The sequence below is a fragment of the Balaenoptera borealis genome (genome assembly GCF_965194805.1).
Source record: "Balaenoptera borealis genome assembly, chromosome: 16".
NCBI lineage: Eukaryota > Metazoa > Chordata > Mammalia > Artiodactyla > Balaenopteridae > Balaenoptera > Balaenoptera borealis.
The window spans coordinates 4,222,673-4,249,363 of NC_138872.1; the positions used below are offsets into that span (position 1 = coordinate 4,222,673).

The window sequence follows — 26,691 nt, forward strand, 5'->3', positions numbered from 1 at the left end:
TCCAGGGTCCAGGAAGACCAGTCTTCCTCAGCTCAAAAACCCCGTGATACCCTCACTCGGGGTAGATGCTTTGAAAGGGGATACTCCCTCTTCTCAGAACCCACCACAAGCCCCCCACTTTTGCCGTTAAACCCGTAACTAGAGCCAAGTGTCAGCCTGATTCAGGGGACGGGTACAGGCTATGACTCAAGAGCGAATAGCTTATACACCAAAAGAGCTGTAGGTCCTCAATAAGATATATCACCAGGGAATGCACGTGCGGGAATGGCTTCTAAGGGCGTTATACCAGAAAGGGCAGAAAAGAACACCAGTAATCGGGCCACATTTATCGATAGGGGTGCTTATTAGACAGTCTCAGTTCAATGTATTAGTTGAGCAATGGGATGTGGTTTTCACAGCTTACTTGGTTGGTTAACTGAAACCTGGACCCAATAGTGACCTAGATTTAATGAGGTTAACATGCCAGCGCTTCTCTGGCGTGATGTGGAGGTAAGAATTCAAAGACTCAGATAACTAGGAAAGCTGGCCTAGATGTACCACGTGCAACATTCAGACCCACCCACCCACCAACTCCTCAACTACAATTCGCAAGAAGACCCAGAAGGCCCTCTCCTCCCTAGGGCATTGAGAAATACTTTAGTGAGGGACACTCGCATGCCTGAAAACCTCTGTGGTTGCTCTTTTTTCAGGCCAAGTATGACTAAGGGATGCCAGCCTTGAGATGGGCTCCCTGATTTCTGTGGGAATCCTGGGAGAGCAGAGGCCAAGAGGCAACACTTAATTGTCAAAGGGAAAGTGGACACATCGAGCACAGGGCAATAGGAAGGTGCCAGGAGTCAGAATTCTTTGGGTCACAGAGATCTTTAGCAGTAGCTAATTGACCATGGTGTCCCTAGGGGTAAAATAAGAGGTCACCCCACTAGGATATGGCTTGCTCTACATAACAAGAAACTCTACGTGGCCACTAGTAACCCAACTTGAGTCACCAAAAAAAAATCACAGCCCTTCATCCAGTTTTCAGACCTAAATCAGTTCACAGACCCAGAGGCCTCTGATTGAAGAGAAGCCCAGATCCCCTTGATAAAGGTCCCTGTACTATTGCCACAAAGACACTGTCAATCTTCCTACAGCCTTCCCCAAAGGGACCTATGTGACTGTGATTTGGGAAAAAAAGTAAATACTCAAACCTTCCAGGGATTACTAGATACTCCAAGAGGTAAAGAACCCAGAGCAGCTGAGGTTCTGCCCTAAGGGCAAGGGAAGGAGAAAGTCATAGATATGAACTAGAACCTGTGTCCACTTCCAGAGGCAAGGACTGGGAGGGCTTTTTGTGCGATGCTATGCACGTTCCAGGAATGAGTTATTGACACGTACCAGTCATTCTCTACTTCCCTCTCCTTCTTCGTATGTTTAAACTTCTACATGAGTTATTGGGGGTTAATTTTACAACTTAGTCTTGAGAGAACAGAATAGTCAGTGAGTCAAGGACTAGATTTGAGGGACCATTAATAGAGCCCGTGGTGGATACAATGACTGGGGCTTCTCATTGTGAAGAAGAGTGAGAACGTCTTCATTTGTAAGGAGAGATGTATCTGGCTGGGTGGAAACACACAGTTGTTTCGTTGTTTTAAGGACGTTCCAATGTGTATAAAAGGCTACATGCAGAAGCTGAGCAGCCAAAGGGATAGACTGTGTCAGTTGTTAATTTATTGCCTCTCAGCTCCAAATGCACCCTTCAACATACGCTGTATGATAAACAATGCAATTCAGTTAAGCTTTTCACCTTCAGAGTGGGGACAGTGCTCAGTTTTCCCAATAGAGGACGCGGGAAGGACACTTTGGGAGGGAGAGGCTTCCTGCAGTTTCCAGCAGAAGCCAGGGAGACGGTCAGTGGGATGGGTGTGAGGATGTATACTCCGGTCCTACCCCTACCAATGGCCCCAACATACTCCCTGTGCAACGTGGCGGCCTCAGCCTGGAGCTGCCCTGTCTGCCGCCCCCTCAGACACAGAAACCAAAGGTCTCACCTAGACTTCACGGAGCCTGCCTGTGGCCCAGAGGGTCCACACGGCTGTGAAGCTCCTTCTGCAACCCCGTACAGCCTGCACACAGCCCACGAGTGGCCAGGTGTCCACAGAGAACCACTCCACAACCCACCCATGCAGCCCGTGCCTTCCAAAGGCCTTTGTCCTCACTTCTGTCCAGAGTCCCAATGCACACACATGTCTCCTGTGGTCAATGACATGCCTCCTGACCTCCAGGCACTCCAGAACATTCCCTGTTGTCTGCCCAGCAATTCCAGACAACCTCCAGTCTGGCTAAACCAGCCAACTCTTCTGCTATCTGGTGGCCAAATCACAGCTTCTCCAATCAGGTCTGATTGTCTTCCAAGTCTGCCCTTCCTCTTATTCCTAGAATACCACGGAGAGTTCTCTTATGTCCTACAGTCACTCTTTAGAGTTAATAATTCTTATTTTAAATTTCTCTTGTTGAACCTACTACATAGCTTCCGATTCCTGATTGGACCCAGATTGCTACACCAACATAGCTCATATCTCATAAAACAAACCTCAGCAAATTTAAAGAATTGAAATCATACAGAGAGCGTTCTCTGACCATAATAGAATCAAACTGGAAAAAATCAATAACAGAAAAACAACAGAAAAATCTTCAAACACTTGGAAACTAAAGAGCAAACTACTAAATAAGCCACAGGTCAAAGAGGAAGTGTCAAGGAGCCCCAAACTACAGAGAATGAATGAAAATGATAATGGAACATCTCAGAATTTGTGGGACACAGCTAAGGCTCTGCTGAGAGGGAATTTATAGCATTAAATGCTTGTTCTAGAAAAGACAGTCTCAAATCAATAATCCAAGCTCCTACCTCCATAACCTAGTAAAAGAAAAGCATAGTAAACCCAAAGTAAGCAGAAGGAAGGAAATAATAAAGAAAAGGAAAGAAATCAATTAAATTGGAACAGAAAAATAATAAAGTCAGTGAAAGAAAAAAAGAGTGTTCTTTAATAATACCAGTAAAATTGATCTTTATGCAACCTATTATATAGAGAATGGATAAACAAGGTCCTACTGTATAGCACAGGGAACTATATTCAACATCCTATAATAAACCATAATGGAAAAGAATATGAAAAAGAATATATATATATGTGTATAACTGAATCACTGCTGTACAGCAGAAATTAACAAAACATTGTAAATCAAGTATACTTCAATAAAATAAATTTCTTTAAATAAATAAATAAAACTGATCTTTAGAATCTCTACAAAGATTTAGAAAGGAAAAAGGAGAGAAGACACAAATTACCAACATCAGGAATGAAACAGAATATCATGACCGACCCTGTAAGTATCAAAAGGACAGCACAGGGATACCATGAATAACTCTATCCATATACATTCGATAACTTAAATAAAGTGGACCAACTTCTCAAAAAGCACAAATTAGCAAAATTCACCAGATACAAAACAGATCATTTGAATAGCAATGTAACTATTAAGCAGACAAAATTTGTACTTTTAAAACGCCCCAAAAAGCAGTCTTCAGGTCCTAATGGACCTGAAGAATTCTGCCTAGAGTTTAAAGAAAAATTAGCACCAGTTCTACAAAACTTCTTCAGGAAACAGAAGAGGAGGGAGCATTTCCCCATTAATTTCATGAAACTAGGTATTACCGTAACACCAAAACCAGACAAAGACAGTCCAAAAAAACAAACAAACAAACAAAACTACAGAGCACTATCTCTTCATGAATATAGATGCAAAATCCTTCACAAAATATCAGCAAATAGATTCTGCAATATAGAAAGAATTACACATCATGACCCAGGGCCCCAGGGCCGCAACAGTGTAATCCACCATATTTACAGAGCAAAGAAAAAAAATCACATGATTATATCAACTGCTGGAGAAAAAGCTCTTGATAAAAGTCAACACCCATTCATGATAAAATCTCTCAGAAAATAGAAGTAGGGACTTGCCTGGTGGTCCAGTGGTAAAGAATCTGCCTTACAATGTAGGGGACACGGGTTCAATCCTTGGTCAGGGAAGTAAGATCCCACATGCCGCGGGGAAACTAAACCCACGTCACAACTACTGAGCTCATGCGCCTCAACTAGAGAGCCCGCATGCCGCAAACTAGAGCCCATGCGCTCTGGAGCCCGTGTGCCACAACTAGAGAGAGAAAACCCACATGCCACAACTAGAGAGAAGCCCGTGCGCCACAATGAAAGATCCCGCATGCCACCAACTAAGACCCAACACAGCCAAAATAAATAAATTAAATAAATAAATAATAAATTAATTTTTTTTTAAAAAGAAAAGAAAATAGAAATAGAGGGAAAGCTTCTCGACATGATGAAGTGCATCTAAAAACATTACCGTTAACGGCAGAAAACTGAATACTTCCTCCCAAAGATCAGGAATGAGACAGAGATGCAACCCAGCCCTTTCATGTAACATAGATATGCAAATTCCAGCCAGTGCAACAAAGCAAGAAAGGCAATAAAGGACATAGAGACAAGAGAGGAGGAAATAAAACTGTCCCTAATTGCAGATGACATGATTGTCTATGTAGAAAATCCCAAGGAAAAAAATTTTTCTCTGGAACTAATAAGCAAGTTCAGCAAAGTCATGAGATACAAAAATCAATCCTACTTATATATACTAGCAATGAACAGTTGGAAACCCAAATTTTAAATGCAATACCATTTATAATCACTCAAGAAATTGAAATACTTAAGTGTAAAACTAACAAAACATACCCAGGACCTATTTACAAAACACTGATGAAAAACTCGAAGAAAATCTAAATAAATAAGAGATAGATTGTGTTCATGGATTGGAAGACTGAACATAGTAAAGATGTCAATTCTCCCCAAATTGATCTACAGGTTTAACTCAATTCTTATCGAAATCCCAGTAAGATTTTTTTGGTGGGCATAGACAAGATTATTCGAAAATTTATAGAGAAAGGAAAAGGAACTAGAATAAATCAGTTTTGAAAAAGCATAATAAAATGGGAGGCATCAGTCTAAATTTTCAATAAATTTGAAAACTTATTACAGAGCTACAGTAATGAAGACAGTGTCATATCAGCAGAGGAACAGACACATAGATCAATTGAACAGAACTGTTTTAAAAAGCAGAAAAAGACTCACACAAATAGGCCCAACAGATTTTTAACAAAGGTTCAAAAGCAATTTGGTGGAGGGAGGGTAACCTTTTCAACAAATGGTGCTGGAGTAATTGACGTACATAGACAGAAAGAATAACCTCAACTAAACCTCAACTAAACCTTACTTATACAAACATTAACTCTAAATGTGAAACAAGCTTAAATGGAAACTGTAAAACTATAAAGCTCTAGAAAAAAAAATAGGAGAAAATCTTCAGAATCCAGGGCACAGGAGAGAGTTCTCAGAATTGATGCCAAAAGCATGAGCCATAGGAGGAAAAATTTATAAATGGGACCCCATCAAAATCTAAAATATTTGCTCTACAAGAGCCCCTACTTTGAAGAGGATGAAAACACCAGCTACAGACCAGGAGAAAATATTCGTAAACCATATATCTGACCAGGGACTCGGATCTAGAGTACGAAAACTTAACATTAAAAAAAATTCAAACTGTACTCCAATATAAAATAAAAATTAAATTTAAAAAATTCAACAACAATCCAATCAGAAAATGAGCAAAAACATGAAGAGACACATCGCCAAAGATATACAGATGGAAACAAGCACATGAAAAGACGTTCAGCACCATTAGCCATCAGAGAAATGCAAATGAAAACCACAGCAAGCTGTCACTGCACACCCATCAGAATGGCGGAAATGAAGAATAGTGACAACATCACAAGCAGGCGAGGATGTGGAAACACGAGATGAATAGCTGGTGTGGATATGAAGTGGAAAGGTCATTCTGGAGAAGAGTTAGGCAGTTTCTTTTAAAACAAAAAAAAATTAAACATGCCACTACGATTCAACCCAGGAATTACACTCCTGGCCTTTTATTCCAGAGAAATGAAAACTTAGGTTCACACAGGAGCCTGTACACAAATGTTCACGGTAGCTTTATGTGTAATAGCTGAAAATTGGAATCAGTCCTGATGTCCTTCAACAGATAAATAGTTAAACCAGCTGTGGAACATCTATATCGTAGAATATACTCAGCAATCCAAAGGAGTGAACAATTACATGGAACAATTTTGATGAATCTCCAGAGAATTATGCTGCATGAAAAAATCCAGTCCCAAAGGCCACACACTGTCATTTCATTTATATAACATTCTTCTTTTTTTCTATATTTTATTTTATTTTTTCCATTTTTTTATTGACATGTAGTTGATGTATAATCTTATATATAAATTACAGGTGTACAATACAGTGATTCACAATTTTTAAAGGTTATACTTCATTTAGTTATTATAAAATATTGGCTATATTCCCCGTATTGTACAATATATCCTTGTAGCTTATTTTATACCTAATAGTTTGTACCTCTTAATCCCCTACCCCTATATTGCCCCTCCCCCTTCCCTCTCCCCACTGGTAACCACTAGTTTGTTCTCTGTATCTGTGAGTCTGCTTCTTTTTTGTTTTATTCACTAGTTTGTTGTATTTTTTAGATTCCACATATACATGATAGCATACACTATTTGTCTTTCTCTGTCTGACATTTCACTCAGCATAATGCCCTCCAAGCCCATCCATGTTGCTGCAAATGGCAAAATTTCATTATTTTTATGGCTGAGTAATATTCCATTGTATATATATGTACCACATCTTCTTTATCCATTCATCCAATGTCCATTGATGGACATTCAGGTTGCTTCCATGTCTTGGCAATTGTAAATAACGCTGTTATGAACATTGGGGTGTGTGGATCTTTTAGAATTAGTGTTTTTGTTTCTTTCAAATATATACCCAGGGGTAGAATGGCTGGGTCATATGGTAGTTCTATTTTTTCATTTATATAACATTCTTGAAATGGCAAATTATGGAACTGGAGAACAGATGAAAGGTTACCAGGGGTTGAGAGGAAGAGAACAGGAGGGAAGTGGGTGTGGCCATGAGAGATCCCTGTGGTGATGGAAATGGTCTGTATCTCAATTGTATCAACATGCAGGTTATGATTTGCAAGATGTTACCATGGGGGGGAATGGGTAAAATGTACATGGGCTCTCTCTGGATTATTTCTTACAACTGCATGTGAATCTACAATTATCTCAAAACAAAAAAGCCTAATAAATAGTAAATAAATAAATAAAAAGAGAGAGCACTGAAACAGGAAACAACCTTCACAGTGTGTGAGCCCATGTTATTTACTGCAGCATCTAGGGTTGACCTAAAACCACGTCCCTAGGCCTGGGCTGCCCTTGGAGAAACACTGACTCAACACACATCATTTTCCTTGGCTTTGTTTTCTTTGGGTCCACTCACTTGTCCTCAGGTACCCTTATATCAGAGGACATTTTACATCACCACCATATATGCAGAGGCTCTGCCACTGTATGAGTGCAGATAATCATAATGAAAATACAGCAATAGCGATGAAGACCCTCAAAGACCTCTCACTTGGTTGCAAGTCAAAGCAGGGAAAAAGCTGCCTACGGATGCCCCCAACGGACCCTGCAGAGATTCCTGAACGCAACCATTCACGTCATCTACCATTCAACCATCCCTGCCGAGCCACACCCAGAAGGATGTAATACCCAGACCTCGGAGACGAGACCTGTCTTTGAACCTGTGCTCTGCTCCTTTCAAACTCTATGACTTTGTAAATTATTCTTTAAAGCAATGTAAAACATCATTTTATTTTTTTGGCCACGCTGCGTGGCTTGCAGGATCTTGGTTCCCCAAACAGGGATTGAACCCCAGCCCACAGCAGTGAAAGCCCCGAGTCCTAACCACTGGTGCGCCAGGGAATTCCCAAACTCTATGACTTTGAATAAGTCACCTTGACTCTCCAAGCCGTGTTTTCCTTCTTTATTTATTTATTTTTAAAAAAATTTTTTAAACATCTTTATTGGAGTATAATTGCTTTACAATGGTGTGTTAGTTTCCGCTTTATAACAAAGTGAATCAGTTATACATACACATATGTTCCCATATCTCTGGGTGGGGCTCATGTCCACTTGTTCAAAGGACTAGACAACCAGTGAATGTATGGGTGGCAGGCATTCCACGGTGGGTTTTTCCCCCTTAATCACACACAGACCTCCCCCACCTCCTTCCACTGTCTTGGTTCTCTGCGTACATGCTTGTGGTTTCTATCACGAGAAAGGCCTCTGGCTGATACCCGTTTGCCCCTCCTGGTGGCCTCATTTCCTCTCGGCAACTAGGCAGTGATTATTTAGGTTTTGGGAGGTTCCCCTCCCCCGACTTCCTGGTCAAAGTAAAACTGAGGAAGCAACCCTTCATCTCTTGGCTTCTCAAAACCTTCCCACAGCCCCCAAGCCTTCTGCAGAAGCTAAACACTTGCTCTGATGAGTATCAGTCTTGTGATCCTAAAAGCTTGCCCTTAGCTGGGGCAATAGAATTAGGGTAGTTAACAAGCACATTATTTTAAACCGGCCCTGACGTTTATTCTGCTTTTCCCAGTCAGCTGATGTTATCGTTTTTCTAAGTTGCATCCTGTCTCCCCTTGCATTCTGGCAGATAACATCTCTGCTTTCATTCTCACAGAAAGATTTGCTACGGGAACAGAGGAGAAAGCCACGTCTCAGAATATGGGCTCCAGGGCTTATCTGACAGACCCTCCAGCTCTTAGCTATTTTGGATGAAGGGAAGCCAAATATATGTATAAATACGTGGTCCAGGGTCCAGGGTCCCTTGTAAATCTCGTTGAAAAATGCTACCCTTGGGTGGTTGATCAGTAGAACTGCTAAAAATAGTGTCGCTATCAAATACCTTGATATTTAGATTATACTGTATGTTTTATTTTTCTAACCCTTGAGCTAATAGAACTGATGTTTCTAACCAATTCACACCTTCAGTTTAATTAGGTCCATCATTGAAAAAAAAAAAAAAAGAACTGCTTATAAAGCAACGAATTTCCTTATAGGTTGTTCTGTGTTCAGTAGAACACAGATTGTGGACTCAGTTTCTGACAGCCATTATGATTTGCAGTAAATATTCTGACAAAAATAACAGTGGTGATAGGCACACAAGACAATTACTGAACTGGGTCAGGCCCAGTTTTCCGTAGCATTTTCTTTTTAACTGCGTGCTTGAAGATACATATATCATTAAGAGCACAACGTAAAAAAGAGTGGGTTTTTTTTAACTAGGATCTTCTATAGACTTATCTTGTAGAATACGTTACATACCTTGATGAAGAGAGATGTACTTGCAGCCAGTCGTGCTCCGATTCAAACACGAGTGACCTGGCCTGAAACTGGGGAGACATCCATGGCCCCAGAAAAGACAAGCGGGCAGGCGCCCCAGAGCAGAGAGGCGCTGGCCCAGCCCTCCTCCCACTCTCTTTGCTGAGACGGCCGTCTCAGGCATCCTCTCCGGTCCCTACTCTGCAGGCAGCATCTCAGAGGACAGAGGCATCTTTCCTGCATCTTAGAAAATAAAATAAAAGAGGATGGCCTCCCATGGCTTGGCCTTTGAGTCAACGCCGGGTTTAACTGAGAAAAGCACCCTTTTGAACCACCTGGAGGAGATGCAAGCAGAGGCGAAACTGGGGCTGGCTCAGAAATAGGAAGTCAATTCTTTTCTATACATCACTTAATATCACAGTAGCAACGCTTCGAAAACAGGAAGAGAGAGACGCAGAGAGGGGGAAGAAAATAGAGCCTCAGCTGAGGCCTTTAGTAATTGTGACTATTGATCTAGCAACCCGTCCACCGAGCGTGCTGCTGGGAGATGAAGGTGTGGCACCCAGTGCATCAGAGATACGGTTGTTCTGTGCAGGCTGGTAAGAATTAGAGCCCGTTTGGTCATTTTCCTGGAGATGCGGTTGGAAGGAGCGTCAGCAGAGCCTCTCCACGTATTAACGCTGGAGGTTCCCGAGGGCCCAGATCGAGCATTTCCACTGCAGGTGATGACGGTGAGAAGCCTCACAAGGATCTCTGTGATGCCGCCTTTATTTAAAATGTCAATATTTTGTTCCATATGGAATTGTTTGCATTAATTCTTATTTTCAAGATATTGCACGAAAATATTGTCTTGATGACTCAGTGTGGGGCGCCCCTAAATTCTGCATCCATGGTAAGTCCTCTGTCTCCCCACCCTAGTTCCTGCCCTGCTCTCTCTGACTTTGGAAGGAGCAAACACAGGAGTGATGGAACGTGAAAAAGTACAATAAGTACAATCCATAAACGTGTAAAAATACAATATATCAGAATTCAGTACATAAATAAAAATAATTATTCTCAGTGGTGGAGGTTGAGAGGCAAACTGAATCTCTAAGCCACATAGAAAACAAACTTATGGTTACCAAAGGGGAAAGGGTGGGGAGGGATAAACTAGGAGTTTGGGATTAACAGATATATACCACTATATATAAAACAAATGACAAGGACCTACTGTATAGCACAGGGAACTATATTCAATATCTTGTAATAACCTATAATGGAAAAGAATTTGAAAAAGAATACATATATACAAACATAAATATAAAAAACTGAATCACTTAGCTGTATACCTGAAACTAATGCAACATTGTAAATCAACTATATTTCAATTTTAAAATACTGCAGCTACTTATTGTGGTGATCATTATACATGTGGCAATGTATACAAATATTGAATCTTTTTTTTTTTTAATTATTTATTTATTTATTTATTTATGGCTGTGTTGGGTCTTCGTTTCTGTGCGAGGGCTTTCTCTAGTTGCGGCAAGTGAGGGCCACTCTTCATCGCGGTGCGCGGGCCTCTCACTACCGTGGCCTCTCTTGTTGCGGAGCAAAGGCTCCAGACGCGCAGGCTCAGCAATTGTGGCTCACGGGCCCAGCCGCTCCGCGGCATATGGGATCTTCCCAGACCAGGGCTCGAACCCGTGTCCCCTGCATTGGCAGGCAGATTCTCAACCACTGCGCCACCAGGGAAGCCCCAAATATTGAATCTTTATAAAACTAATATAATGTTATATGTGAATTACATCTCAATAGAAAAGATAATCTGAGCTCTTAAAAATAAATAAATAAAATAAAATAAAATATGGCAGCTATTGGTATTCTCAAAAAAAAAAAAAGGAATCTCTAAGCCAGAATATGAGAGAATGAAAAGAAATATGTTTGGAGGTGACGCAGGGCAGACCAGATGCAAAACTGGCCATGTAGACTGGTGGTGCATTAATTTGTTTAGGCCAGTTTCCTGTTGCTTTAAAATATGCCATTTTTTTTCACTGGGGAGAGGAATGCTTCCTTACCCCACTTTGCCATCAATAACATCCAGCTGGTCATGTATCTAAGCCTCCTGTTGAGCTAGATTGGGTCTGGGGAGGAATTTTATCTGGCTGAGTGAGCTGGTCTTTGGAAGAACCAAATCATGCGGATTCACATGGCTTCCACCCCCCATACACCCCGCATCAATGCTCAGGCACCTCCCTGGCTGTCTGAGCCACCAGGCGTGCAAGAGGTCACACATCGCGTGCAGGTAAGAATGGGAAAGAGACAGACACAGAGCCAGGGGCTAATGCCTCAACAGGGTCGCATGACCACACCTCCCATGTCCCTTCCCCTCCCCAGGGACCCTCCGACACCCCCCAGAACCCAGCACTGACACCAGCATCCGCTCCAATTTATTTACCTACACCTCTCCCATTGCTAACTATCATAGAACCACACCCGGTCATAACATATAAACAAAGCATCATGGGAGTCTGGGGGAAGAGGGTCTGGGGAGACTTCCTGGAGGTAATAGGTGGGCTGGCTGTTGCAGGATGCATAAGAATTTGCTGGGCAGAAGCCCCAGCAAGAGGCAAGCTGGGGAGGCTTGAAAATGCACCAAGGTCAAAGGCGTGTGAGTGCTCCGCTGTCCCTGAAAGGGAGAGAGAGGGCCACAGGGCGGCCATGGACCAGGGGATGGAGAGGAGGAGACCGGAAATAGAAACCGGTACCAACTAAAGGCCAAACTCTCGTGCTGAAGAGCTGGGCCTTCCCCTGGAGTGGCGTAAAACTCCCAGGAGCAGAGAGCTATGGAAAGGAATGCAGAAAGGGCTGAGCGGGGCCGGCCACCTCTCTCCGGGACCTGGGACAGACGTTTCCCCAGGCTTAACCAAGGAAGCCCTCAGGAATGAATCTGTCTCTAAATCTGAAAAGGACTTTGATTTGCCTTTTTTGCTCCCAAGTTACAGTGTGAATGCACTTCATTAAGATAAATTAATGAGAAAGTTTTCCTGTACAAAAGCTACTTTAAAAAAAAAAGGGACTTCCCTGGTGGCTCAGTGGTTAAGAATCCGCCTGCCAATGCAGGGCACACGAGCTCGAGCCCTGGTCCGGGAAGATTCCACATGCCACGGAGCAACTAAGCCCGTGCGCCACAACTACTGAGCCTGCGCTCTAGAGCCCGTGAGCCACAACTACGGAGCCCCGGTGCCACAACTACTGAAGCCCGTGTGCCTAGAGCCTGTGCTCCGCAACAAGAGAAGCCACTGCAACAAGAAGCCCGCTCACTGCAACGAAGAATAGCCCCCGCTCGCCACAACTAGAGAAAGCCCACGCACAGCAATGAAGAACCAATGCAGCCAAAATAAATAAATAAATCCTTTGGAGTTAATTGAAAATAAATATATCAATGGATGATTATATAACAAAATGTGACATATCTATGCCATGGATATCATCAGGCAATAAAAAGAGAATGAAGTTCTGACACCTGCTAAGATGTGGATGGACCCCAGAACTGCTATGCTGAGTGACAGAAGCCAGACACCAAAGACCACATATTGTCTGATTCCATGTATATAAAATGTCCAGAACAGGCAAATCTGTAGAGACAGACGGTAGATTTGTAGTTCCCTAGGGCTGGGGGTAGGGAGGGGAGTGACAGCTAATGGGTGCAGAGGTTATTTGGAGGGTGGTGGAATGTTCTGGAATTCGATCATATTGATGAGTGCACAACTTTGTGAATACACTAAAAATCACTAACTCATAGACTTTAGAAGGAAAACTTCATGGTATGTGAATTATATCTCAAGATAATAAATAATCACTCCCCTTCCAATTTTTCTAAGCACTGTCATATAAATCAAGTCTCCGGAGCGGGCAGCAGATAACCAAGCCACTAAGCATGTGACAAGAGTCAACAAAGACAGAAAAAAGGCATTTCCAAATGATTGTGAACTTGCCTTCTTGGGCCATTTCCGCCCCCCCCCCCAAGGAAACAAACAAAAAACATATTTCACTCTCTTGTTAACGGCAAGGCTCATTTGGCAAAATTGCAGTCTGTAATGACTGTTCTTTAAAACAAGGCCCTTAGGTGCAGCTAAAAGAAAAGGCAGCAAAACCAGGACAGGGAGGACAGACCCTCCCTGAGGGTCCGAGGGAGACCAGGTGGGAAGAATAATGCACACAAGGGGCGATGCTGCATGGCCCTTGCACCCCTCGACACACATTCCTGTCCAGAAGCCGGGGCCGGGGGAGCAGAATGACCCCCTGCCTTTGGAGTTCAGCCCCCAGAACCTTCCCCAGTCCCCAGATATGCAGTCACATGGCAGAAGGCCACGGGGGTGGGGCGGCTGCCCCTGGCCCCCTTCTTGTAACTCTGAGAGCATCTACCTGGCTCACCCAGGACTCGGCACAAGGACGAATCTGTGCAGGAAATCTGGGGCCCGGCGACCCGGCTCAGCCTCGCCAGCAAGCAGGGCACTAAGAAGTGCTTCTCGGGGCCTCGGGTGAGTCAGATCAGAAGTTCCTACAAGGCGAGTCTCTCCAGGCTGGTCCCCAGGCGCGGGCTCTCGCCCCACATCCTGCTGCCTGCCCTTCTCTCCCTGACCTCCAGGAGCCTCTGCAAAACCTTGAACTGGGCCTAGAACAGCATCAGGATCCCCAAAGCTGTGTTAAATGAATGGAAATGAACAGATGTGTTTGTTTCAACTCTTGTACATCCAGTGGGACAATTTGTGAAGAACGGAGAGCACGAAAGACCAATCAGAACAGACAATCACCCTTCTCCTCTGGACTCTCCCGAGATGGACCCTCACAGCACATCTCTTGTCCTTCTCGGGTGACCTGTCCCGTGGGTCTTAAGTGATTGTCTGGGCGTTCCTCTGTGTCCTCTGCCACCCTGCACAATGTCAGCCCAAGGTCAATACCTGCTGAGTGACAAGCCCGATCAAATTTCTCTGGCCTTGAGCCAAACCCAGATCTTGCACTGAGGGACTTAGAGACCTACCAGGCAGGTGGGACCTGCCCGGCTTGGAAAACCGCAAAGGCTCCAAGCTCATCAAATGCAAAGTGTGTCACGGTGGGCTTCACGGGGGGGAGGCAGTGGGACTCGGCCTGCTCTTGGGAACGCACACTTGGATTTTCATTTAAGCCCCTTCCCTCTTTGGGTTCAGTTCCCCTTAACGTCCTCACTGTCAAAATAGGTTTGTAATCACAATCCGCGTGTGATGAGAAATGAGGTTGACCTGTAGAGTCCCTGTAGAAAGGAGCACTCCATGGGCGTGTGACAATATCCCTACAGCTGTTATTCTCATTTCTGTGCAGATAGAAAAGTGCCCCCCACCCCCAGGTGTAATCGCACAAGTGGCCCATGCAATTATCTGCCTGCACATCCTCAGGGCCACTTCAACCGTGTTTTTATTTCAAACGTGATGCATCCAGCCGGATTTTGATTATCCATGATAATGGGGGGTCAAGTTTCAGCTGAATAATTGAAATGGAAACTCTATTCCCACCGAGAGTCTCCCTCACCTCCACCTACACCTCCTGCCTTCCTCCAGTTGAGGAGGGAGACGCCGTTGGATTGTGGAAGGGGTGCCGGGATGGGAGTCTCCCGCTGGGCCAGTCCTCCTGCCGGAACTCTGCCACCGGCTTTCTGGGGGACCGGGCACGATGCCCCCCCTTTCAGCGGGGCGGTGAAGAGAAGGAGCTGGACCACCCCGTGCCTGAAGCCGCATCCCCAAGCTGCACATCATCTTCATTTATATTTATATTTCTTCAAATCGACCTGCTTTTCCTCATTTAATCGGTTGCAAGCTGTAATCATAGTTGATGTGGTCATGATATACTTTTGTAATATCCGTTAAAATAACTACCTGGGTCATCACTTTTTTAAAAGATATATCAGAAGATACCCCTTGACCCTCACTTGGCTCCTAGAAGAGAAACCCAGCATTCGGGGAAAGACTGGAAATCCAAATAACATCTGGAATTCAGTTACAGTCACGCATCCACCTCCACCTTCTCCATCATGACACAAGCCCCGTGTTGTATGTAAGATACTCACAGTGGGGGCAAAGGGACATGAGAACTCCCTGTGCTAATTTTGCAACTTTCCTGTAAACCGAAAATGATACCAAGATTAAAAGTTTATTTAAAAAAATTTTAATGGTCCCACCTAAAGTTACAGAAGTTAAAAATTTTTTTTTAAAAACAGTACCCCCAGGGTCTGCATACCAATCTCGGGAAATGTCGGGTGAGACTGTGTGCCAGCCCTTCAGACTCTTCTGACAAAAGGGATGGGCTGGGTTTGGGTTGGTGTCTCGGGTCCAAACCCACTCTGGGGAGGGCTGAGTGAGGAAGCACAAAGATGCCCCTTGCCATGACCTGTGGCTCAGTGGGCAGGAAGCAGAAGTTTGCCAAGATGATGTCCTTCTCACTCTCAAGACAGTTTCCCCAAAACTGTCCTCATCCCCTCTCCCTGGGCAGCGAAGGCTATTGGGATAAATGCCACCCCCCACCCTTTCCGGAACAGCTCCCATCTCGCTGATGGAGATGGCTTCATCAAGCTGGCTCCGGGCTTGCACCGGGCTGTGATTGTGCTGCATCCGGGGAAAGGTTCAAAGCCTCCCAGGGCCCATTACACGCGACGTTCCTGATGTTCTCCCGCCGTAATTGCCGCACAGTTCATTTCCCCAGACCATCGCCCTGACTGTGCTCTCGCAGAGCCACGGAGAATGAAAGTGACTGAGTGACAGACAAAAAGCCAGGGGAAGGTGGGCCCTTTTGTTTCCCTACAAGTTGTACCCCTTTTAGGAAGACGTGCTGTGGCTCTTGAGCACTTGGCCTATCAGATTTTAATCATGGAGTGTAAAAATGAAATCATTTCAGCACCTGAAGTAATTTTTGTTGGCATCACCCACTGTTTCTGTAGATTAATTTTTTTAGACTAGAAAGAAAAAGCCTTACGTTTCAGCTATAGCAAGAAAAACTGGTTCCTCCTTCCACCCACTCTCAAAAGTTTCTTATGTAAGGAGTTTGTTTTCTTGTTTTTTTTTAAGGGGAAGGGTTCACAGGTCCAGATGAGGAACGAAATGGCGGGGCTGAGACCCCACTCCACCCCACCCCTTGGGAGACTGGTCAATCAGGGTCTCTTGGATGTATTTACAAAAACAATATGTTTAAACATTTCAATAAACAGATTAAAACACAGATTTGTATATTAGCCTCTGCCAGCTGCTTCTCCAAGCCAAGAATCCTTTTGTCCTCGTGAAACCAAATGATGACTGCTCCTCGAATCCAAGTCCTGACCTGAGAGACCCCAGAGATTTGGTTCTCTCTTCTTCTTGGTGGCCTCTGATCTCAGGTTCTAGCTTTCTTTCCCCCTGTCCCATCCTCTGGGTGCGTCCTTGTGTAAATGTAAGTTCCCCCAAATCCTTTTTGGAAGGAAGCAGAGCTCAAATGGTAAGCCACCCAGTTTCCTTCCAAAGTCAGAGTTCAGAATCCCACCAGCGCCTGGAGGGAAGAGCTAGCCTGACCTCAATACGTCTCTCCCTGCAGCACAGGGACCACCATCCCCAGCTCCCTGCAGGACTTATTTTTAGTGCTAGGGACTTCAGGGTCATTGGTGGAGCACCAGGGAAACAGACACTTCATCCATACATTCTCTAGGGTCACCATCGCTTCATACCCTCCCAGAGAGGTTTTCCAGCACATCTCGAAGGCAGATGCTAAAGATGAAGTTTCCTAGTGTAGGAAAATTTGTCCCTTTAATTAAGGCCCCCAACCCATCTCTTCCCATTCCCAAAGGGATGAGATGGGATTTAGAGCTCCTGGGATTTAGAGCTAAAGGTCCATCAGGGATCATCTAGCCCAGGAATGTCAAGTTCAGAGGCACCTGTCCTCTCCCCTTCTGACACCCATGGCTGCTTTGTCACAGCACTCTTCACCCCAGAGCTGGGCAGCAGATGCCTCTTTACCTGGACCTCCAAGAAATCATTCCCAGTGAGATTCAGCCCCTGACCTAAAGCCATTCAGCCCCTGACCTTAAAATCCCCTAGTTTTAAAGATCATAGAGGTGGGACCAGAACCCACCTCTCACCAGAGCCCATGCCATTACCCACAACACCGATCTCTGGCTGCCACTGTGTTTGTCACGGTGTTAAATGCACATACATGCAAATGTGGGCATCTGTGCAGGTGCATGCAGACAAAAACCTTGATGTCCGCATGCGTCCAGCCTGGCCTGTTTTCCTATCCATGAGAAGCTGTGCTTTGTCCAGTCTGTCCCTTCACTTCTCACTGCCTGAGAACGTTCTGTCTCCTCTAGACTGCTCTTCATCTTTTCTGTGATACATGATCAAGATGACTGAGGAGAAAATAAGGACCAAAACCAAACAGGCAGATACCAATCAAAAAAGCAATGAAAAAGAAAACAGACCCCCTCCTAGGTGTCAGGGAAATTGCATTCAACAGTTACCCACACGTTCACAAAATATTTATTGAATACCAATCAGGTTCCAAATTCTGTTCTAGGTCAAAGGATCGGGGGAGAATAAGACAGATAAGGTCCTTGCCCTCATGGGGCTGACATTTTGGAGCGAGAGACAATCATGAGTAAGAATGCGCATAAATGAGTGAGGTCGTTTCAGATAGAGATAAGTGTGATGAAGAAAGAAAAATGGAGTGGTATTACCCGTGATGAGGAGACTGAAAATATAAGGAAGTTTCAGCCATGGGGAAATCTGAGAACAAGCTATTCCAGACAGAGGGAGAGTGACGTGAAAAGGCCCAGGGGTGAGTACTCACTTGGCAAGTTAAAAGCATCAGAAGGCTAATGGGTGTGCAGAACAACAGCAAAGAGAACAAGAGCAAACTTCTAGGAGATGAGGCCAGAGTTCATGCAGAGAACAAGTGATGTAGAGCTTTTGAGGCCACAGGAGAAACTTTATTCTAAGCAGCCTAAGACATGGCGCAGAGATCGGGAAAGCAATTGAGGGAAATAGGGTCAGGACAAAGGAAGGGACTTCTCACAGAGTTTGGAGAAGAGGGACATTGGACAGGGGAATGTGGACGGAAAAAGAAAGAAGAAATGTTATACATTTTGCTGTGAATCATGAATCCCCTCCCCAAATCCAAGCAAAGAACCTTGCTGTTTGCTTATCAAATAAATCACTCGCTGTTTACTGCACTGAATCTGGTGCTCATAAAGCCGCTCTGAGACTGGGCCACATGGGTCCCTGTTCCAAAAGAGTTATATATTTGTTCTGCGGGATTGACCCATGTGTGTGGGTGGGTGCATGTTTCCAATCCCTGAAGCGGGAAAAAATGATCCAACGTCTCTAAGTATTGCATCCTCTGTGAGGCGTGACCCAACTTGTCCCGGCATCTGGGGGGACTTCTCCACTCTCAGGGTCCCACAGCAGTTTGCACATTCGTCCTCATGCACTTCGGACAGTGTATTGTAATGATTGGTTTACCCATCAGATTCTGTCACTCGATTCACTCCTTGAAGATGTAGACAAATTTTAACTTTCTTAGCCCAGCTCCAGGTAGGTACTTGGCAAGCAACCATGAGACAAATCTTCTCAGCTGTGTTGGGAACGCAAGGTTGAAAGGGTTCCTTCCCTCCAGCACGAAGCAGCACGGCAATAATTCCCTCTCCGAGGCTGGGCTGGCCAAAACGACGTCCTACCGCGCCTTGTCTCTCCAGAGCTTAGCATGGCAGGGATGCCCGACCTCTGGCTTGCCCTTCTTCCAGTGCGCCGGGTGCGGGTGGTGCTTAGGACGGTCAAACGTGTTTGTCCAGCCTCCCAGTCAGGTCTTGGCAGCCGGGAGCCCCAGGCTTCCCCAGGCAGCGTCCCGCACAATTAAGCACTTCACCTAGTGGGCCTCGGAGCGAGATCTCTCGGTGAAGCCATGCTTTCAAGCCTCCTGTTCCGTGGGACGCCCAGCCGTGAAGATGCACCCGGCCCAGGGAGGGGGCCCAAACAGAAATCAGGCCCTGACCTTCTCAAAAGTCAGGCGGTGAGGCTCAGGCATGCCTAATGTCGTGTTGACCCCTTCCTGTTCTCGTGGGGTCCAGTTGTGCACTGTTTGGCCCCGAGGGGAAGCACTCGGACAGTGTGGGCTTGGAGCCAGCGCACGTGTTCCCTGGAGGAGGGGCGTGGGGCAGGGAGCCAAGCAGGGACAAACTCAGGAACAGGGTCCGCAGGAGCCACTCAGCTTGCTGGGCTGGGGATGGTGGTGACAGCCGAGCGGGATCTGGATTGAACTGTCCGCCCACCAACGGCTCAAATGCAGTGACCTACCTTCACCCCCAGGCCCCTTGCAAACACCACGCTCCTCTCCGGGACCGGAGGGCTGGTTTTCAAACACAGAATTCCATCCACGCACGCCCACTCTGGCTTCAACGCCATGAAGTGACCTCCGCTGCCTGTGTGGTCCGGAGGGCACTGGCCTCTGTCCCACCCTGTGGCCCCTTCCCAAACCCCACTTCTTCTTGTTTTGCAGCCCAGCCCGCCCTGGCCTCTCAGCTCCAACACTCCTGCCCTGTAGGGGCCCCGCAGGAGCTACACCCAGGCCTGAGGTGTTCCTTCCTTTCCTCTGCACCTCATGGCCTTGCAGCAAACTCAGCTCTCAAGTCCTCCAGGAAGCCTGAGCGGATGCCCGCGCCACCATGCTTAGCCGTTAACCCGAGCTCCTCTCTTCAGCAGACAAGAGAGAGGCGCTGGGGCAGCCCCTCCCCGTCATCGCTCCCTGGGCTAAGTTCCTCTCTTGGGGAGCATCTCCCAACACATGGGGTTCGGTTGGCACCAACATTTGAGGCCAACCCTGTTAACCCTAGAAGCACAAATCCCAAAACGTCTCAGTTAAAACTGTTGCAAATCTCCATAAAGACCTTTCGAAAAGTATGCACCCTCTCCAAAAAGTCCGTGCCCGGGATTCAGGTTTCAATCCTCTCCTTTAATCCTCCCCTGGCAGGGATCCTCCCGGCCAAATCTCAGAGTGAGGGCTTTAAGGGCACCTGGGGTTGTACCCGGGCTCCGTTCTCACTAGTTGTGGGCAAGTTACTTTACTTTTCAAAGCCTCTGTGTGTTCCTCTGACCGGCAGGGACAATAATAACACCAGGCGCTTGGGAGAATTAAGTCCAAGGTGCTCCCCACAGGGGGCCGGACCTCCAACCCCAGTCAGTGTTAACGGTAGCGTTACTGCTGTGATTACTCTCTCATCAGCAGTGTCCAGTCCCGGGCATCTTGGTGGGAGGATCCCAGAAAGAGAGGTTGCCTCTTCCTTTCCAGAGGGAGCCTGGAGGAGCCCCAGGAAAGGGTATCCCGGGAGACAGGAGCCGTGTGTCTCACTGGGCGTGCACAGATCAAGGTGGCAAGTCACACGCACATCAGTGTGCCCCCTCACATCCTCCGCCAGGCCAGAGAGCATGTGTGCTCGTTTGTTCACGCACACGCATGCCTCCTGCCCCAGGCCACGTGTGCCCCGTGAACGAAGACCTCACGGGGTCCCAGCAGCGCTCAGCCCGGTACGCCTGCCCCAACCAGAAACCCAGGACGGCGGGGGGCTGTGCTCGTGGCCTCCCACCCAGGTACACACTGCCAGGCGGGCCCAGTGTATTTGCATATACTCTGCCTGTGTTGACACAGCCGTTCCCATCTCTGCACAGAGCGCTTCCAAGCTAACCTGTTATTACTGCTCCTCTGAAGCCTGGTTTTCCTCGGCATTCATGCTGCTTACCCACCCACTGCCAGAAAGTACTAGGCAGTGAGACAGGCCGGGAGCTGAGTCTGAGCGCCTGGCAAGTCACACCAGCATCCCTGGGCCTCGGCTTCTCCCCTGGGACAACGAATTTCATCACACCTCCCCCTGGGCAGAACCAAGGAGACTTTCCCGCACATGAGATGTTCGTACGTGCCTGGAGCTGGGTACCCACTGAGGGTACCCAGGCTGCTTTATCCTCATCAGAGCCCGGGAAGAAAGTCTGATGGAGAGCTCACCCCAACTCTTCCCAGATCAAGTTTCTGAGTGTCACGAGGGGGTCCCCTGTGTTACGGATACTATATTTATAGAAAATATATAAAAATGCAGGATGCCTTGATAAAGAATATATATATATATATATATCTGCATAACTGTGCTGTACACCTGACACCAACATGATATTGTAAATCAACTATACTTCAATTGAAAATTTTTCGATTTTTTGAACTATACTTCAAAAAAAAGGCAGGATGCCTGGTTAAATTTGAGTCTCGAAGAAACAATGAATAATACGCTAGTAAAAGTATGTCCTGTGCAATCCTTATACTACAAGTATCCATACTGTCCCTGAAATCCAGATTCAGCTGGGTGTCCTGTATTTTATCTGACAGCCCCACCTGGGACCCCAGGCCCACTGGCGTCTATTATCACTAATATCCTGTTTTCTCCCAGCTTTTAGCTAAGCCCAGGCTTTATTTCCTAAATGTCCAGCTTCCCCATGTAGGATAGGAAGGAGGGCCGAGGTTCCACGTGAGGTAAACTGAGAATTGCCAAGGGGAGAGACAAGGGGAGGGAGAACACGTGTTTCCTAATTTAGTTAAACATCGAAAACCTGTTCCTCGTTGGTTTCTGCGAGGACCTCGGCGGTTGTCACTGTGGATGTGAGGCCACATTTCCTGTGGCTAGGGACATGTGTGTTTGCATCAACAGACCCCGTTTCTAGGAATCTCCCCAGGATGTGAGGCCCTCGGCGGTCACAGAGGAAGAGGGTCGGCAGGGAGGCCCTGTGGGCAGGGCTGCTTGGGAGCGAGGGGCCCTGGTGAGCCCTCACCCCATGTGGGATAAGCGCCTCCGCCCCAGACTCTTGTCCAGCTTCCCCATCGCATTGTAGACAACCGGGCCCATCCCAGAACCAGAGGTGATCACTTGCCTAATTGCTGACCTTCGCTGTGGGGTCTGGAGGGAAGGAACGGAGCTCAGGGGCCTCTACTTTTCACTCAGAGTCACCGGCAAATGGGCACGAAACCAGCAGGGAGGCTGCCTGCTCAGGACCCTGCAGTCCATCCCTCCAATGGGCTGAGCTCGAGCTCTTCCACTGGGGTCACTGTACTTCCAGAACAGGTCAGGGACCACCCCTGTAGACACTACAAGTAAACACATGCCTCACCCAGGAGGGAGTGAGCATAGAATTCTCCTTCAAGAGTTCTTTTAGGGGCTTCCCTGGTGGCGCAGTGGTTGAGAATCTGCCTGCCAATGCAGGGGACACGGGTTCGAGCCCTGGTCTGGGAAGATCCCACATGCCGCGGAGCAACTAGGCCCGTGAGCCACAACTACTGAGCCTGCGCGTCTGGAGCCTGTGCCCCACAACAAGAGAGGCCGCGACAGTGAAAGGCCCGCACACCGCGATGAAGAGTGGCCCCCGCTCGCCGCAACTAGAGAAAGCCCTCGCACAAAAACGAAGACCCAACACAACCAAAAATAAATTAATTAATTAATTAATTTTTTTAAAAAAAAGTTCTTTTAGGGGGAAGGGTTATTTTATAGTAAGATCAATGGATCTGCTATGGAGGGCAATGCCAAATGTTTGTGTTTTGAAAATAAATGCAAAACATAACATATGTAGGACTCCGGGTCCTCCTCCATCAGGAGGTGATAGGGACAGCGGCAGCCTCCCTGGGCGTTACAAGGGTTCGATAAAGAGATGCAGGCAAAGCCCTCCCTCCCGAGCACAGCACCGGGCAGAAATAGTCAGACCTTCTCTGATCATAATTATGGGATTGAGATCTCTTCAGCTGGTCTCATATATCAGACCTCCCTGTGCATAAAGAAGTTACAAAGCAGCCAAAGGACTCCAGGCTTTCAGCACCGGGGGAAGCTTTCACCTGATTTTCTAATGACATCATCTGGTCAGGTCTCAAACAGATGGCAAGAGCCTGAAGGTCACCTGCCTTGTCTAACACACCCAGATGGGCACCCATCTTGTACCTTTGTGGCCACAGACATGGCTGACCCGGAATATCCCAGAGATTCCCATTACCAATGGAATTCCCATTACCCGGCCACTGGCTCCCCACCCAACGGCCCCTGCCAGCTGAATACAGGTGTTCCCAGCCCAGAAAAATTGCACTGTGGATGCTGAAGAGGTCCCGGTAGAGGATGTGATGGGCCCGTGTTCAGGGAGCTTGGTGTGCTCACCCAGACACACTCAGCTCAGATGGGTGGGTTCAGGATCCCTGAGTCGTCTGCCTGGATAGAAAGATAGAACCCAGTCTCTGGACAAAACACCCAAAGTCAGTGTCCTGCTTGCTCACACCCTCTCGGTGTTCCTGACTTTCCTTCTTAAGAACTTCCCAAATTCGGTGATGGTAATCCTTCTTGCCGACCTGAAAATGGACTTTCCCAATGGCCATCGGAGATCATCTACACACTTTGTATTTCTCCACTCAACAGAGAGGCCAGCCACATGCCCTGGGGACTCTCCTTGCCCCCTCAATGGGTTGTCCATGTCCCTGTCTTGGATGGACCAACCATGACCAAGCCATGAACTAAATGAGGACCATACATAGGCCTCAACACACGGCTCTGAGCACCTAGTTGTCAACAACTGAGTCTGACTGCAGGACCATGGGGGGATATTGTAAATAAATTAAGAGAGCATAAGGGATGTCTCCTCTAATTAGGGGCCGGGATGTAGTCTCACTTTCTTATTGACCTAATAATTGTTGCAAATGTACAAAGACAGTTGTCTCAACAGTTCGATTACCGCTCGGCCCTCTGTTTCTCATTCTTGCCTCTTGCTCAAGCCGCTGTTATCCTGTTATCACCTCGGAGAGTGAGACGCCCTGCTCATGACAACTCCTGCATTTAAACTGCTCTTCCGATTTACAGCCTGGGCTCTGAAATATGAACAGGCGTTTTCAGGGTAATTAGCCTCACACACAATTTCAGCCAACATCTGATCAACCCCAGCTCCATAATGAGCTCCTACTAAAATATTACACTTCGTCTTAACTACTTTGGGAGATATTCCCTGTTTATGAAATACACTTTGTCAACATCAGCCCAGTTTGGAGATAAGGGAGCCCCGTCCTTCTTCTTTGTGGTGGTAGAGTTGCCCCCAAAGCCATTTATTTTATTCCAAGCCATGATCCAACATCTTTTTTTTCCCAATTTCAGCTTCATACAGCCTTTCCTTTTTGAAAAACAAAGCCTAACAATTGCAATTCTCCCTTGGCCAGTGGCCAGACATCCAAGGGCTGGAGCCAGGAGATTAACGGATACACCCGGAGAGGGCAAGGTCAGAGACCGGAACATTCTGGACACATGTTTGTGTTGGAGACCAGACCCCGAGGCCCGAGAGCACCCATACATGAGGATCGACACCTCCCGGTTTGAATGACATACTGAGGACCTTCGGAACCTGAGGATGAAACACGCCTATGACATTAATTAATGCCAGGCAAAATGTAACAGCAGATCTTGGAGACTAAAAATAGACCTATGCCAACTGATTCATCCCCTGACTGCACAGAATTCGGAGATTTTTTATCTGCTTCTCTTCTCCAAGTACGGTACATTATGGCCTTTTTCCTTTCCCTCCATCTTTGTCGTTCTTCTTTAATTTCTCTCCTTCTGGTCGAGAGAGGCTTAAACCTTCCAGAGGAGATGTCCCCGCTCGGCTCCCCTCCGACCCACAAACACGCATAATAAGCAAGGAAATCATTTCTTTTCCTGGCCCACATGGTGGTGAGCTATGTAATTTGTCCTTAATATTTTCCATGCGGATGTTTCTGCCTGTTGCCTCACACACAGAACTCTATAGCTTCGTTTCCGATTACAGTCCGTTCTATTTTAAACTTTGTTGATTTCTACTGGGAAGGAAGCCTATTTCATACAGATTAGCTGGACAGCTGGGTCTGATTGCTTCTGATTACCGGGCTCGGGGCCACTGGGGAAACAGGTTTCCCAAAGCCCCTTGGATGGAGAACCATTCCATAGGGTCCCAGAGGACCCACTCTGGGGTCAGTGCTCACTCGAGGGAAGAAGGTCAGTAGCCTCAGTTGGAAATCAACAGGTCAAGCCAAAGGCAGGGTCAGACCTTAGTCCACATCTCAGGCTCAGGAGGCTGTGCTGAGAGGTGAAGGGGGGCCCTGAGAAGCCCCCTCGTTCCAAAGGTCTCACGGGGACCTGAGTGGGGGCTTGTGTCAGAGAAAACTGCGTGTGTTTGGAAGGAAGCGTCCATCATGCTTGCCTGAGAGAATCACTCAGGAGGCAACAGACAAGGCTCAATGATTAAGATCCCTTCATCTGGCCTTGCCTCCCAGACCTCCAGGTGCATAAAGAAATCACAAAGACCTCTCTCACCTTGAAGTGGTCAGTCCACAGGCAGATGGAGGCCGCCGCGCTCTCCCGAAAGCCGGTGGCTCCGATGAGGCAGGAGTGTTCTCCCTGTTCGTCCCATCTCTGCCTTTGCTTCTCCTTATGCCTTCTCTAGAGGAAACCGAATGCTGGAAGTTTTTGTTAATTGTGTGTGTGGAGGGTGCTGCGTGTCGGGGTGCCGGGGCGATGGGGGTGGCAGAGGGCCCCGGGGGGGGGGGGGGCTGCAGCCTGCCCTGACGTGGGCTCGGGTTTAATGGCCGATGCTGGGGATGTGGCTTGCCAGCCGGTGCTCAGCGCCACTGCAGCTCTGTGTGTGGGCGACGGCAGCTACACGGCTGGGTTTCAAACCATCACACTGAACATTTGCAAACAGATAAAAAAACAAAACCATCCGGTACGAATGGAAACTTCTGCTTTCCTTTCTCTTTCTGCACTCTCTCCCTTGCACCTCCCTTCTCGGGTTTCGGAGGAGGTGGGCGAGGGTGGGCGTCTCTCTCTGCAGACCCTCCCGGCCCCATCTCTTCCCGGCGCACCGCCCACCCCTAGGGCCGCCGGCAGGGACAGGTACATCAGATCATTGAGACCAACCCCCATGGTGCTGGGCATGCCAAGACTTTTGAGAAGGTTTTTCTCTTCTCCTGGGTCTTGCCCAGATTCAGCCACTGAGACCCGTCACACCCAAGGAGGATTTGGGTGTCCTTATCTGGCCACCTTTAGCCCTCCTAGTTTCAAAGCTACCTTAGAACGGGCCGACAAAGGGGAATGAGGTGCACTTTCATATCTGGTGAAACTTTTCCCAGGGAATACTCTGTGAATGGTGGCATGAGATACTCCATGAAAAGGAAAAAAAAATTGTCCTGTGGCCAAATTACTTTGAGAACTGTTGCATCCTGTTGCTCTGAGATAGTCACAGAGCATGTTCGAAGGTAAAGGCTCTGAGAAGTCCTGCAATAAAGGATCC

The 26,691-nt window shown here is 46.9% G+C and overlaps 1 protein-coding gene across 1 annotated transcript in view; it reads right to left on the bottom strand.

Annotated features, from left to right (window-relative positions):
• ZNF831 (zinc finger protein 831) overlaps positions 1-25,863 on the bottom strand; it is a 127,248-nt gene extending 101,385 nt beyond the window's left edge. Inside the window, exon 1 of the mRNA XM_082361009.1 lies at positions 25,716-25,863. The gene's annotated coding sequence lies outside the window, so the exon portion shown is untranslated. The remainder of the gene's footprint in view (positions 1-25,715) is intronic.
• Positions 25,864-26,691: the final 828 nt, after the last annotated feature.